At 43.2% G+C, this 15,215-nt stretch overlaps 1 long non-coding RNA gene across 1 annotated transcript; it reads right to left on the bottom strand.

Moving 5' to 3' along the window:
* Nucleotides 1–318: 318 nt before the first annotated feature.
* LOC116598153 lies at nucleotides 319–14,996 on the bottom strand. Its single transcript, XR_004288972.1, has 3 exons — nucleotides 14,984–14,996; nucleotides 8,954–8,959; nucleotides 319–392 (listed from the first exon to the last, which is right to left on the bottom strand). It is a non-coding gene; the product is annotated as an uncharacterized LOC116598153 (long non-coding RNA).
* Nucleotides 14,997–15,215: the final 219 nt, after the last annotated feature.

The raw sequence follows: 15,215 nt of genomic DNA, 5'->3' as shown, positions 1-15,215 counted from the left end.
AAAAAAAAAATAAATAAAAAGTCACTGGCATACCCAGGGTCATGTAGATTTTCTCCCGTGTTATCTTCGAGGAGTTTTATAGTTTCCTGTTTTACATATAGGTCTATGATCATTAAGTTTTGTGAAAGGCTAACACCTAGAGCCTTTTTTTTTAAATCGTGGGGATGTCTAGTTGTTCCAGCACCATTCGCCGAAAAGACTATTTTTTCTTCCTGTGTTGCCTTTGCTCCCTTGTCAAAGATCAGTGGCACATATTCATGTAAGTGCATTCTTGAGTACTGTCCTGTCCTATGGATCTAGTTGCCCCTTCCTTCACCGTACCACACTGTCCTGATTACTGCAGCTTTACAGTAAGTCTTGAAGTCAGGTAGCATCAGTCCTTCAATTTAGTTCTCTTTCAGTATTGCATTGGCTATTGTGGGTCTTTTGACTCTCTGTATAAGCTTTAGAATAAGTTTATCGATATCCACAAAATAACTTCCTGGGACTTTCATCAGAATTGCATTGAAGTTTGGGGGTGATTTCTTATGTGGCAAGAGACAACTGACTGACTCAGGGGAATAAGTAAACCTTAGGAAAAAATATCTTACTAAAACTGGTTTAAGAAGGACTAGAAAACCTGAATAATTCAATAAATTGAATCAGTAGTTAAAAAATCTACATGCAAAGGAAAACCAAACAAGATAAAACAAAATATGTGATCTATTTGATTTTACAGATGAGTCTCACAAAACTTACATAGAACAGACAATCTGTATTTATGGTAAATTATTCCATTAAACAGAATAAAAGGGGGGAAAGTTCCCATTCCAGTTTAGAAAGCCAATATAATAGATGTACTGAGAGAAACCAGACAAGAATAATATGAAGAGGAAGAAATTATAAGCCAATCATATATACAAAGATCTTAAATGAAATGCTAGCAAACAATTCAGAATTGTACATAACAATCATGATTTATCAACAATAAGTTATGTTTATACAAGAATGAACACTGATTTAATAACAGAAAATCTGTAGATATAATACTACATGCTAACAGATTCAATAGAAATATCACACAACCATCTCACAGAGATGTATTTTGAGAAACATGATAAAAATTTGCACACTTTAATTAATTTTAAAAACTCTTTGCAAGGTAGAAATTCCTACTATGTCACAGGATATATACCAAAAACCTACTAGAAATAGTATATTTTAGGGTTAAATGCTGGAAGCCTTTGCTTTATCTTCAAGAACACAAGCAGGGGAGAGTTGATCCCATTCATAAAAGTTGGGTAGGAAGGTCTAATGCATTTGGATTTCCAGTTATGAAGCTAAGTGAGATTTAGAGTCAAATACCTCAGTGCTTTTACTATGACTGGAAAGACCACAGAAACAGGGATTATAACAAAATCATGAAATATTTGTATCCAGGAATCAGAATAAAAGAATGAGAATCTTGGGGCACCTGGGTGGCTCAGTGGGTTAAGCCGCTGCCTTCGGCTCAGGTCGTGATCTCAGGGTCCTGGGATCGAGTCCCACATCGGGCTCTCTGCTCAGCGGGGTGCCTGCTTCCTCCTCTCTCTCTGCCTGCCTCTCTGCCTACTTGTGATCTCTCTCTGTCAAATAAATAAAAAAAATCTTTAAAAAAAAATGAGAATCTTGGAATCATATTTGTAGTCCTAGAATCTCAGACTAATAGAATGATACAGTCCTAGAATCCTAGAATAAATGAATATTAAAATTCCTTGAGTCTGGGAATAATTTAATATGTTTCTGAACCTTTTTTTCCCCACTTACTGTTGCAGGCTAAAATATTCTTCCTTATATTGAGCCAAAATAGAAATTCTTGCAATTTCCATCTTTCCTCAAGACCCCATATGACAGAATTTCAAAGTCATATTAAAAAAACAACTGTCATATTCCCTGATCTTCTCTTCTCAGGATAAATATTCCCAATTTCTTCATTTAGTATAATACCTAAATAGTATACTAAAGCCAGATACTTTGAGACTCTATAGATCTCCTGTTACTCATCAAATTTTCATCCACAACTTTTAACAACCATTGATGGCTGTTGCCTGAGACAATTATTACTACAGTGTTTGCCAAGTAAGTGATTTTCCAACTCTATTATTCCTTCTACATTTAGTCATCGGCATCTTCGTTTATAGTAGCATGGATTCATGAATTCTTATTTTTTCCAAAGGCGTTAATCTATTACTATCCCCTTCTATTTTGCTGCTCAACGTGTTCCATTGTTTTCTCAGTGGGTGATTGCTCTGCAACTCCCTTATATAAAATGACACAGGCACGTGTAACTTCCAGAGGGAACACACACCTTGCCTTCCTTCCTCCAATGTTACCGTGAGCATGCATGTTTCCACACATTTATTAATACACATGTACCTACATGTGTATTTAGCATTAAATAAATAAATTCATGTGTATTAAACATTTATGATTTGACATTTTTTTTCTGATGTGCATCAAACTTTATGAAACCTTTATGATGTGCTTTTTCTCCTCACCAAAAGGAATTTGAGATTCACCCATTTTGTATATCCAGGACTAGTTAGGCCATCATAACTGGTCTCTAGCAGCGTGTTGTATGATACACCACTTTAAAAAAAAATCTGTTCCTCCCCTGAGGAATAGTTAAATTGTTTCAAATTTTTAACTATTACAGATAGTACAACGTATTTTTTCTTATGTGTGTCTCCATACCCCATGCCAGAGCATTTCTCTAGAGTAAGTAACCCAGAAGTAAAATTTCTAGGCCATACAATACGTGCCTCTTCCAATATATGAAAAACAACTTGCTCTCCAAAGGTGTTGTCCTGTTTACACACCCACCTGTGATATGCGAGAGTTCTTGTTTCTCAATGTCTTCACTGATATTTGGAATGACTAGACTTTTAGACCTTTGCCACCCTGGTGAGTGTCAATGTTGAGTTATAGGAGTTATAGGAGTTATAGGAGTTTAAATTTGAATATAAATAAGGTTGAGTATCTTTATTTGCTTATTGTCCTACTGGAGTTTTTGTATATTGCCTGTTCATATCCTTTGCCCATTTTTCTCTGTTAGGCTGTTTAAAGAATTATTTTATATGAATTCTTTATGCACATTAATCACTCATGGCTTCTATGTATTGTGAAGATCTTCTCCCAGTATGTGGCTTATCTTTTAATGTTGTTTATAGTATATTCGGACACACAGAGGTTTAAAATTTTAATGTAGTTAAACATATTAGTCAAAGTTTATGCTTTCTGCATCTTTAAGAACTCTTCCCTGCTCTGCTAGTAATAAGAATATTCTCCTTTACCGCCCTTGAGAAGTTTTGTCTCTATATTTTCAACCTATTTTTTGTGCACCATGTAAAGTAGTGGTGGCAGACTGCCCTTCTGCCCGACTTAACAATATGCTCAAGTTATTTCAACACAGGTCCACCTTTCCCGACTTCCTTGTGGCCAGAAGTGGTCAGTGAGGTATAAGCAGAAGACTGCTAGAGATTTCTGGGAAAACGTTGACTCAAGGATGTTTTCCCTTCCACCCCCCTTTTTTCTTCTATTACTTCTTTTCTTAAAAATAGGCAAAGGCTAGAGGTGAATCAGCCTTTTGCCACTAAGAGGTGACAATCTTAAAGACAGAAGCGGCAAGCTAAAGACTGTGGAGGAACAGACAGAAAGAACCTGGAGTAGGATTTCCTGGGTGGCTCAGTCTTGGCTGAATGTCCAGCTCTTGGTTTTGGCTCCACTCGTGGTCTTGGATGATGATCTCAGGGTTGTGAGATCAAGTTCCGTGTCAGGCTCTGAGCTCATCGGGGAGTTGTCCTGAGACTCTCTCCCTCTCCATCTGCCCCTCCCCCCCACTCATACATGCTCACTCTCTTTCTCATGAATAAATAAATTTCAAAAAAACAAACAAATAAAAAAAAGCGAAAAAAGAAAGAAAGAGAGGAAAGAACCTGGACCATTAATGACACTGTGGGGCTGCTACACCAGTCTGCCTCTGGACTTTGTTGTTGACTCTTAATTTTTGTGATTGTTTTTCTTTTGTTCATATTTAGAATTCTTTTTATAAGAAAAAGGAAATCCATTTTTGGTTAGGCCATTTTTGGGTGACTTATAGCAGAATGCAAATCTTAATTCAGAAAAGGACCTAGGGTGTTTTTTTTTTCCATATAAACACCCAATTCTGTCTTTCGGTTTTTTGTTTTTTTTTAACTAGAAAGGTTACAGTTGACACATGATGTTACATTAGTTTCAGGTGTACAACATGTGATTCCATACTTCTATACATTATGCTGTGTTTACCGCGAGTATAGCTACCTGCCTTCCATCACCATATGACACATGCCCATTCTTTAAGCATGTTTGAAGTTTATCTTTTCTCCACTGATTGAAAATGCTTCCTCTGGTAGATAATGAGTTTTCATATGTATGTGTATGTGTTTCTAAACTTTATATTCTGTTTTATTAGTCTGTTTACTTACCCCATGCTGATATTATAGTCTAAAATTATTGCAGGTCTCAGTATTTGGTAGGCAAACCTCTCTTCTTCCTCTCATTTTAGATTGTCATCCATTTGTTCACAAATATTTTTTGAGCACCCACCAGGGACCAGGCACTGTTCCAGACTCTGGGGTATGGAACTGAACAAGATAGATAACCATCTCTATGGTCATGGAACTTTCATTGCATTGGAAGTCTTGCCCTTAATTCTTCCATAAGAATCTTTGAATGAGCTTGTTGAATACTGTGGAGACTTTTTATGAGAACAAAAAGTCTTATGAGATGTTTTCTGAAATTTCACTGAATTTATTTAGTCTTTAAGAGGAATTTCCGGGACGCCTGGGTGGCTCAGTTGGTTAAGCGGCTGCCTTCGGCTCAGGTCATGATCCCAGCGTCCTGGGATCGAGTCCCACATCGGGCTCCTTGCTTGGCAGGGAGCCTGCTTCTCCCTCTGCCTCTGCCTGTGCTTGCTCTCGCTTCTCTCTCTATGACAAATAAATAAATAAAATCTTTAAAAAAAAAAAAAAGAGGAATTTTCATTGTGGGGATTTTGAGACTTTCTACTCATGTAGAGAGGCAAAGCTCTGTTTATTGAGTTCTTTTATGTTCTTTTGTCATATTTTTTGTTGTAACTGGAAATAGCACTGTCTTTTCCTTTTTATTTTTAAGTAATTATAAACTTAGAGAAGTTGCAGAAACACTACAGAGAGACCCCTGTAGCTGCCACCTCCATTCTCCCAGTGCTAACACCTCAAATACATACAGTACATTACCAAAACGAGGACTTTTACATTAATACCATGCAATTAACTTGACTGCAGACCTTGCTTGGGTTTCACCAGTTTTTGCATGCACTCATTTTTGAACATACCTTCATGCAGAGTTCTACAACCTCTTATCATGTATATGGATTTGTATAAGCACCATTGCCATCAAAATACAGGACTGTTCTATCACCACAAAGGATCTCTCTCTTGCTACCTCTTCATTATCACACCCTTCCCCGATTTCCCTGGTTTCCTTGGCAACCACCAATCCATTCTCCATCTCTGAGCTTTTGACATTCTAGAACATCATTAGCTGGAATCATATTGTTTGTAAGCTTTTCCTCTCAGCGTAATTGCCTTAAGAGTCACCCAAATTGCTGCGTACATCACCACTTTTTTCCTTTTTATTGCTGAGGTATTATTCCATTGTGTAGACAAAGTTCATTTTGTTTGTCCACCCACGAAAGGATATTTGGGTTGTTTGCAGTTTGGGGATATTGCAAATAAAGGTGCTGTGAAGATGCATGTAAAGTTTTTCTGTGAACGCATTTTCACTTCTCTAGGATAAGCGCTCAGGAGCCATTTCAGTGTATTTTTAGCTTTATGAGAAACTGACATATACTTTCCAGAATGGTTCTGCCATCTTGCATTCTTACCAGCAGTGGAGGGAAGATCCAGGTCTGGACTTCCTTGCCAGTATTTGGTATTATCATTTCTTTTTTATCTTAGCCACTCTGATACGTGGGGAGTGGTATCTCATCACGGTTTTAATTTAGTGTCACCCTAATGGCTACTGATGTTGAACATCTTTTCATATGCTCCTGTGAACTAACATATTTTTTAAATGTTATCTTTTATTATAGTCATACACAGCAGGACTGTTGATTTTTTGCATATATTGATCTCTGTTTATCAACCATACTCAACTTTCTAATTAGTTTTAATAGTTTATAGATTTATCGTTCACCAAAAATGACAACTGTGTCTCCTATTTCTGATTTATATCTTTCATTTCTTCCTCTTTCCCAGTTGCTCCTAATGTGCCTGTAGAACTGTTGTTCCCGGCTTCTATGGGAATGTTTCCAGTATCTCATCATTTAGCATGATGTTGACTTTTGGCACAAAATATTCAGAAACTATCCATTTGCTCCGATTTTACTAAGAAATTTTTTAAACATCCAGAATAGATGGTGAATTTATCAAATGTCTTTTCAGTCTCTTCAGACATGCTCATGTCTTTTTCACTTTGATTTTTCAACACATGTAATTATCACGTAGCTTACTACTATCAAACTGTTCTTGGCTTTTTTGGTATAATGTCAATTTGGTTGTGGTGTGTTGTTCTTTTAAAGTGCTTCAGAGTTTTACTTACTAAAACTTAAAAAGATTTTTTTTTTGGTCTGGATACTTATAAAGCAGCTCAGTGTGCTTCCTTTTAGCTGTGCCTTTGGTGGGGGAGGGGGATGTGCACCAGAGCTATGATGACTCTACAAAAAGCATTTGGAGGATGCTTTCCTTTTCTGTGCACTGTAAGGGTTTAAATGGAATTGGAGATGGTTTAAATGGAATTGGAGTTAACCCTTTCTTAATGGCTTAAGATAACTCACCTGTGAATCATCTGCACCTGGGGCTGTTGGGGTGGGGTGGGGGGAGCTCTTTGCCTATCTGCCAGAGGGGTCATGTCATTCCCGTGCTTGAAACTTTTCAGTGGCTTGCCACTGCTCTTGGAATAAAATCTGACTCCTGTCCATGGCCTTCAAGCCCCTGCTGGACCTGGTTCCAGTCTGTTAACACCTCCTCTCCTATAGTCTCCTGCTGTTCACAGCACTCCAGCCACATCTGCCCCCCTTTTCTGTTCCTGTAACACACCAGGCTCTTTCCAGCCTGGGAAGATTTGTACTTGCTGGTTCCTCTGCCTAGAATGTTCTTTCAGCTCTTCTACTAAATGGCTTATTCTTATCCTTTGGGTCCTGGTTAATAGTAAATCTTCAAACAAGTCTTCCCTCTCCATCTTATTAGTGTGATATCCCTTAGTTCTCTTTTGTTATTCTCTGTATTTCCTTATAGTATCACTCATTTTGCTCTGGAATTATCTTGTTAACTTCTTACCTGTCTGTTGTCTGCTATGCTATCTTCCACCCCACTGTTGACTGTGACTCCTCTGGGTTCCTGCAGAAACTTGTCTGTCTTATTCATACTGTTTCCATTCTCTAGAACTGTGCTTGGCATGTAGCAGACAGCCCAAAACACTCACAAATACAAAATATTGTTGACTGAATGAACCAATCAGAGGACCTGTGATGGGGACCTTGGGAAGAATAGCAGCACTATTGTCAGAAAAGAAATAAGAGATCAGCTGGGGTAGAGTTTAGGTTTGTACTGGTTCAGTTTTACATGACAGCAAAGGTGCCAAGTGGAAAGCTCTGACAGGTGTTTGGAGATATAAGAGTGGGGTGAACTGGAGAAGGTTACAAATGTAGATTTGAGAGTTTTCCTTAACTGCCTCTTAGTGCACTTAATCACTCCCCTACTGATTCACATATTTCTTCATTCATCTGTCCATGCATCCATATATTCATTCATGGATTCAGACAACAGATTTTTGAGTAAACCATGAGTAAATCATGAACCAAGCCCTAAGTTCCAGGGATACACTGACCAATAGACAGTCTGTCCTCAAGGAGTATAAGTGTGGAGGGGATGGGAGAGTAGTGGCCATAAAATAATAACAGACTGGTAAGCACTGCTGTAAGGTGCCCACCTGTGCATTATACAGAGCATGGATGAAGACATGTGGGTGAAAATGAAGAATTTAATCTTGAAGGCATGCCAGAAATTAGGGAGGATTGGAGAGGAGGTGCTAATAGGAGCTGATAAACAAAGGAAGAGGTGTGTTGGGGTGATAAAAGGAGAAAGAGGACAGAAATTATATCACAGTAGAAAAAACTTAGGCATTAGAGTCAGAGTGACCACACTTTGCCTCTCAACCCTACTTTTTTCCAGCTGGGTGATTTTGGAGAAATGACTTATTCTCTCTGGGCCTCAGTTTTCTTCATGGAAAATAGATACTAACCTCAAAACTATGTGGAGTAGATCTTGCCAGATACATAGTAGACATTCATAGATGATGGTTGGATGGTGGTGATGATGGTGGTGTTGGGGATGGTAGTGGTGGTGTTGGTTGATAGTGGTGGTAGTGGTGATGGTGTTGATGGTGATGATGGTGGTGGTGGTAGGGGTGGTGTTGTGAATGGTTGTGGAGTTGGTGATGGTGGTGTTGTTGATGATGGTGGTGGTGGTAGGGGTGGTGTTGTGGATGGTTGTGTTGTTGGTGATGGTGTTGGTGATGGGTTGTATTAGTGGTGATGGTATTGGGGATCGTGGTATGATGATGGTGATGGTGGTGGTAGTGATGGTTGTGGTGGTGGTGATAGTGTTGGTTTGGGGGATGGTGGTGATGATGATGGTGATGATGGTGGTGGTGGTAGGGGTAGTATTGGTGATGGAGGTGATGGTGGTGGTGTTGATGATGTTAGCGGTGATGGTGCTGGTTATGGTTGTAGTAGTGGTGATGATGTTGGGGATGGTGGTGTTGATAACAGTGGTGGTGGTGATAGGGTTGAAAGTAGTGATGGTGGTGGTGATGATGATGATGGTGAAAGTAACTAGAAGACAGTTTAGAAAACTTACTTCTTGCTTCTTGAGCAGTATTTGACCTAAATTTCTTGAAACATTGCCCCTGGAATTGAGAAAGCCACATGAAGTTTTGGTGGAGAGTGGAAGGGTGGGCCAAGTTTGTGTTGCTATCTTTTATAGTTTTGATGGAAGCTGGATACCAGCCATCTGCTTTCTGCAAGGAAAATGCATTAGCCACAATCCATTATATTGGTTTGCTGACTCAGAATCTTTCATGATGACTGCTTAAATTAAGTAATTACATTTTTTTTTCTATTTTAAAAGGTATGCCTTCATGCGGGCCTTAAATAGTAGGGTCAAGTGCAATGGTCAGGGGAAGCAGTGTTTAGTTAGAATCAACATTCTCTTGATGAATATGGGAGACTGTGGCTTGAAACTTGACCAAGAGGAGCCACATTCTGCCTTCTACCTCTCTGCAGAGTGGTGGAGCACTGGGAAAACTGAAAGTGGAGAAGGGGACCCAGCCTGTCAGGAAAAGATAAAGATTCTGTCAGGTAGGCCTTAAATAGTGTCACCTGCTTAAAGCACCCAGCACTGTGCACAACACACATCAACTTTGTGGAAAATAGACCTCTCACCCATTTTTCCCCACCAGATTGGTAACCTGGTGCCCTGGTGTCAAGGACCACCTGAAAAGCGAAGGAAGTCAGGGCACGGGTGGCCAAACTGAGTGCCTGGTCAGATTGTGGGCTCAGAAATGGCTGGAGAGGGGCGCCTGGGTGGCTCAGTCCATTAAGCGTCTGCCTTTGGCTCAGGGTCCTGGGATGGAGACCCACTTTGGGTTTCCTGCTTAGCAGGGAGCCTTCTTCTCCCTCTCTCCTTCTGCCTGCTGCTCCCTCTTCTTGTATTCTTTCTTTCTGTCAAATAAATAAAAATCTCTGCCCCTCCCCACTGTTCATGTGTACATGCTCTCTCTCAAATAAATAAATAAAATCTTCAAAAAAAAAAAGAGAGAGAGAGAGAGAGAGAGCTAGATCTGAAACAGAACTCATGGAGTGGGGGCAGGGTAGATAGGAGGTGTAAGATGGAGGCAGCAGATGCTCAGAATTTTCCAGATTTCCTCCCCACCCAAAGCCTCTTTCCCCCTTGTTCTCACCACTCAGTGCACAGCAGGAGTGGCCCTGATGCCTGTATGTGCATATGTACGTGTGTGTGTGTGTGTGTGTGTGTGTGTGTGACCTGCTGGGAGTCCTCTGACCCCAGCCATCCAGCTCAGCTGCATGCTCAGCCCTAAGCTCTTTGGAGACCCAGGCCTCTTTGCAGAGGTCCAGGAATATTTTAATGGTCTCATGGCTTTGTGGCTTAGGGCCCCTGAAACTTTCAACAGCTTACACCAATATTTAAGCCCTGAGAAGAAAACTACATTGACTCCAAAATGGGAGCAGAAAAACAGCAATATCAAAATTAACAAATGTTGAATTAAAATGTCTACAGAGGCAGTATTATGCTAACTAGTCATGGGCAACCCAAACCAATTCTTACGTACTTATAATAACTATAGTTAATTTACAAAACAAAATGAATAATTCGCTCTTCACAAAACTCAAAATTACAAAAATCCTTTTCAAAATGTCTACTACAGGGCGCCTGGGTGGCTCAGTGGGTTAAGCCGCTGCCTTCGGCTCAGGTCATGATCTCAGGGTCCTGGGATCGAGTCCCGCATCGGGTTCTCTGCTCCGCGGGGAGCCTGCTTCCTCCTCTCTCTCTCTCTCTGCCTGCCTCTCTGCCTACTTGTGATCTCTCTGTGTCAAATGAATAAATAAAATCTTTAAAAAAAAAAAACAAAAAAACAAAATGTCTACTACAGTACATGGTATTTGACACAGGAGAAGTTTATAACGCTTGTCTTGATGAGGATGTGACTTGAGTCTAGGAATGCCTGAGAAGGACTCGGCTGGCCTCACAGTGCGGGGTCCCTTCGGGTCACAGAGGTGGCTACAGAGGAAGGAAGCTGCCGCCCATCTCTTGGTGGAACTGGGGAGCACCATTCAGTAGGCTGGGACCTGCAGGGGAGGAAGGTGGTAGGCATTTGCCAACAGCTGTGGTCTGTCCTTTGCTCTGCCAGAAACAGGAGAGTAACACGCTTCCATGCAGCTTCTCACAACACCCCCTGGTGGCTACTTGTGGAAAAGGAGCTGGCTGGGGCCTTCCTGGAGGCAAAAAGACCAAGGAGGCGGCTGGAGCAGGATCCAGTGAGGAGATGTTGGGGGTCTCTGGGTGTACCAGGGGCAGTGGAGACCGAGGAAGAAGACGGACTTGAGAGATGTGCCTAAAGTCGATATGACAAGACTTTCTAAATAACTGGATGTGGAAAGAAGGAGAAGGAAGAGTTCTGGGTAGCGTCAGCGTCGTGGAGGGGAGGGTGGTGGTGCCAGTGGTGGCCGGGGAATGTGGGAGGAGCACCTGCTCAGGAGATGTTGATGTCGGTTCATGGCATGCAAACATACTGGGCTTGAAGGGCTCGTGGGATGTCCTGAGGAAACCATCCAGGATGCAGAGTGACATGCTGGCTTCACGAGGGGCGTCCTAGGTGAAGGCACAGATGAGGGCACCCAGCCGGGTCAGACAGAGCGTGTTTGTTTCACCAGAGGACCATAAAATGGAGCCCTTTCACCTGGGGCTTTCCCCTACTACACCACCGGCTCATTCCATGCACAAGACCTCTGCTGATGTTCAGTCTGGTGGAGAATGAGACATGGATGAGGGGAGATGTGCTGCGAGGTGGAAGGGCTCCCCATCTCAGGTGACATGGGTCTCCGCTTCTGCCTGGTGGGTGTGGGGGGTACACAGCAAGCCTCGTGGTAGAGGTGGCTTTTGAATTGAGTCTGGAAAGCTGGGTGGTGTACATATGGGAGAGAGTCTTCTAGTAGAGAGAGGAACAGGCTGGCTCATGGAGCCCAGATTATATTTTTTTTAGAGAGAGGGGAAGGGGCAGAGGGAGAAGGAGAAAGAGAATCTTAAGCAGGCTCCATACCCAGAGTGGAGCCAGACCTGGGGCTCTGTCTCACAACCCCAAGATGATGACCTGAGACAAAATCAAGAGTCAGATGCTTAAACTGAGTCACTCAGGTGCCCCTGGAATCCAGATTATTAGCTAAGAGTTTTGCTATGGCTATTGGGCACAGCAAGAGAAAAGAAAAAGTTCAGAACCAAGACTTACTGAACCCTGGCAAGGGGCTATGTTAGTTTCCTATCTCTACTGAAAAAAATTGCTGCAAATTTGGTGGTTTAAAATAACACAAGTGTATTCTCTTCCAGTTCTACACATCAGAGGTCTGAGATCAGTCTCACTAGGCTAAAATCAGGGCATCAGTTGGCAAGATGTGTTCCTTCCAGAGGCTCCAAGGCAGGGGGGATCTGCTATCTTTGCTTTTTCAGCTCCTCATGGCTGTCCATGTTCCTTGGCTTGTGGACCTTCCTCTGTGTTCCAAGTTCACTCTAGTCTGCATCTCCATCATTACCTCTCCTTCTCCTGGGACACTCACCCCTGCCTCCCTCCTACAAGGACCTTTGTGGTCATATTGGGTCCACGTGGATAATACAGAATAATCCAGGATAATCAGAACTCCTTCATAATCACACCTGTACAGTCCCTTTAGCTTCATGCACAATATCTGGGGGTGACGTTGTGGTCATCTTTGGGGGCCATTAATCAGCCAGTAGTGACCAGCATGTGTGTCATCACCAGGACATGGGGAACCACACTCAGACCCTGGAGGCCTGTCTGGTCTAAGGCCCCAGCTTTCAGTTCCTATTCCTGGCTGACTGCTGCCTTTCCTGTGCAGATTCTGGCCACTGCCCCTGAGCTCAGAGACTGCTTACTTTCTAATTAAATTGTCTTCCAAACAATTAGGCAGTCAAGGTTGGGGACAGTAGGGACCTAAATGGGCTCTTTACAGCAGGACTTCTCACAACTTTCACCATGCTGTGTACTCTGACTCTCTAAATTCAATTCATCATGAAACTTCTGAGATAGCAATGTTCCGCAGAATACAGTTTGGGCAGGGACACCTGGGTGCCTCAGTGGCTTAAACCTCTGCCTCCGGCTCAGGTCATGATCTCAGGGCCCTGGATCGAGTCCCACATTGGGCTCCCTGCTCGGCAGGGATCCCCTCTGTCTCTGCCCGTCTCTCTGCCTACTTATGATCTCTCTCTCTGTCAAATAAATAAATAAAAATCTTAAAAAAAAAAAACAAACCAAAAAACAAAGTTTGGGCAAAGCTGCATAGACCAGACCAATTCCTGGGGTGTTCCGCCTGAAGAAAAGAAGCTTCAGGGGAGTAGGTCCTCCTTCAGCTCTCTAAAAACCCAAGGGGGGAGGAGAAAGCCTTAGTTCCATGTTCCTTTATTCAGTAAATGCGCCTTGTAAGGGCGAGGTGCTGGGATAGATTGGTGAATTATATAACCATGTTTCCTGCCTGAAAGGAGCTTACCACTATGTAATAGATAGACATAAAAGAGTATTGTTTGGGGTTTATTTGTTTTTAAAACGTAAAAGATTATTGATCTCAGTACTACTCCTTGAGATCAGGGCTGTGGAAGAAACATCCAGAATGCAAGGAGAGGGAGGAACGTGTGGTGTCATTTAACCAAGACCTGAAGGCAGAGGACACAGGAATACAGAGGCCGGGGAGAGAGCACTCCAGGCCAAGAGACAGCACAAGTAGAGCCCCCAGGTGGCAGGGGATGGCACAGTTAAGGGAGTGAAAGGATGAAAGGAGAGCAGTGTGGCTAAACCATAGGCACCTGGATGGAGAAGAAAAGTGTGGCCGCAGAAGCTTCTGGAGAGACCAGATCATGTAGATACTTGGGGGCCAAGGTGCAGAGTTTGAAAGGCATCTGTAGCTGCTAAGCGGGGAATCTGCATAAGAACAACAACAACATTGAAGATTTGCCTCAGTCCTGCTCCAACCTTGTTCCTAGTGATCAGAGGAGTGCCTGGTAAATAGCGCAAGCCTACCCAACAACCATGTGCCCAGGGAGGAAACCAAGAAGAGGAGGAGGAACATCAGTCCAGAGGCTGGTGCCGCCGTGCCTGCAGCTGACGGTCTGGGAGACGGAGAACAGAGATGGGACATGGAAGCGGGAGGTGTTTTGGAACATGACAGGTGTTGCTGATGGGCGAAGCTGAGCGGCCAGCTAAGGGAGGAATCTAGAAAGTCTCCTGGGTCTCTGCCTCCAACGGGCAGATGATGTGCCAGTTTCTGCGCAGGGGAAGACTGGCAGAGGCAAAGGAGTGCAGCACGGGGATGGGGTGGGCAAGAGAACCGGGAGTCCACACCCCAACGGGCCAGCTGTGAGAGGCCTTTGGGACACGAGAGCGCAGACGTCAGGTGGCCATCTGGAGCCCAGAGGAGAGGGGAAGGTGGAAGAAGCAACCATGTCCCGAGCCAGGTCAGCCAGAGAGTGTGTGAATGAAGGGAGAAGAGGGCCAGGACCTATGTGCGGCCCAAAAGGTCTGAAAACCCACAAAACCTAAGCCAAACCAACCAATCAATCAAGGTCATGTTCGTGTGATGAGCTAGGCCCTCCGAGTCTGCTTCCTCCCCTGTAAAATGAGCTACTAAAACTTCCTCACAGAACAAAACTCCAAAGCCCCAGACACACAAGTAGGGGCTCAACAGATGACAACAACCCTAGGAGGGCTCCGAATTCTCCATCCCGACAAGACCAGGAAACGGTTCTCCAGCGAAAGCCAGCAGAAATAGATCCCTCAGCCGTCTCAGTGAGTCAGTCCCCTCACAGCTCGGCCTGTTCTCCCGTCTTCTCCAGGGCAGCGGCAGGCCCTGACCTGGGAGGGAAGCCCACGCTGCATGCTGCCGCTCAGAATGACCACCAGAGGGAGCACCTCTCTTTCTCTTCCTCTGCTCCACTCCCCAACTTCCCTTTTCCCTCTTTTCTTTTACCTGTACCTGTAGCCCCATCTCTATTGTGTAGATGTAGAAAGTGAGGCCCAGGGAGGTCTCTGCTTCCTTAAAGTCACCTAGGGAATGAGGAGAGAGCAGGGACCACTCCACAACTTTCTTCTGTGCCCAGCATAGAGCCCGCGGCACAGAGAGAAATCCTGGGCTCTGACCAAACTGTCAAAAAAGGTTCCTTCATCATCTGCTAAAGGCAAGAAGCCGTTAGAATAACAGAACAGGTAGGGCCTTGTCCACACGGGTGGGACTCAGCAGCCAGCATCCACAGCATTCTGTAGTCCACCCATAGCACTTAGCTTTGGTCCCAGGTCAGTTCAGTTCTTTCTAATTA

Source organism: Mustela erminea, chromosome 9, assembly GCF_009829155.1.
Source record: "Mustela erminea isolate mMusErm1 chromosome 9, mMusErm1.Pri, whole genome shotgun sequence".
Taxonomy (NCBI): Eukaryota; Metazoa; Chordata; class Mammalia; order Carnivora; family Mustelidae; genus Mustela; species Mustela erminea.
Note: the sequence above shows the minus strand (reverse complement) of the source record. Positions and strands in the feature narration are given on the sequence as shown.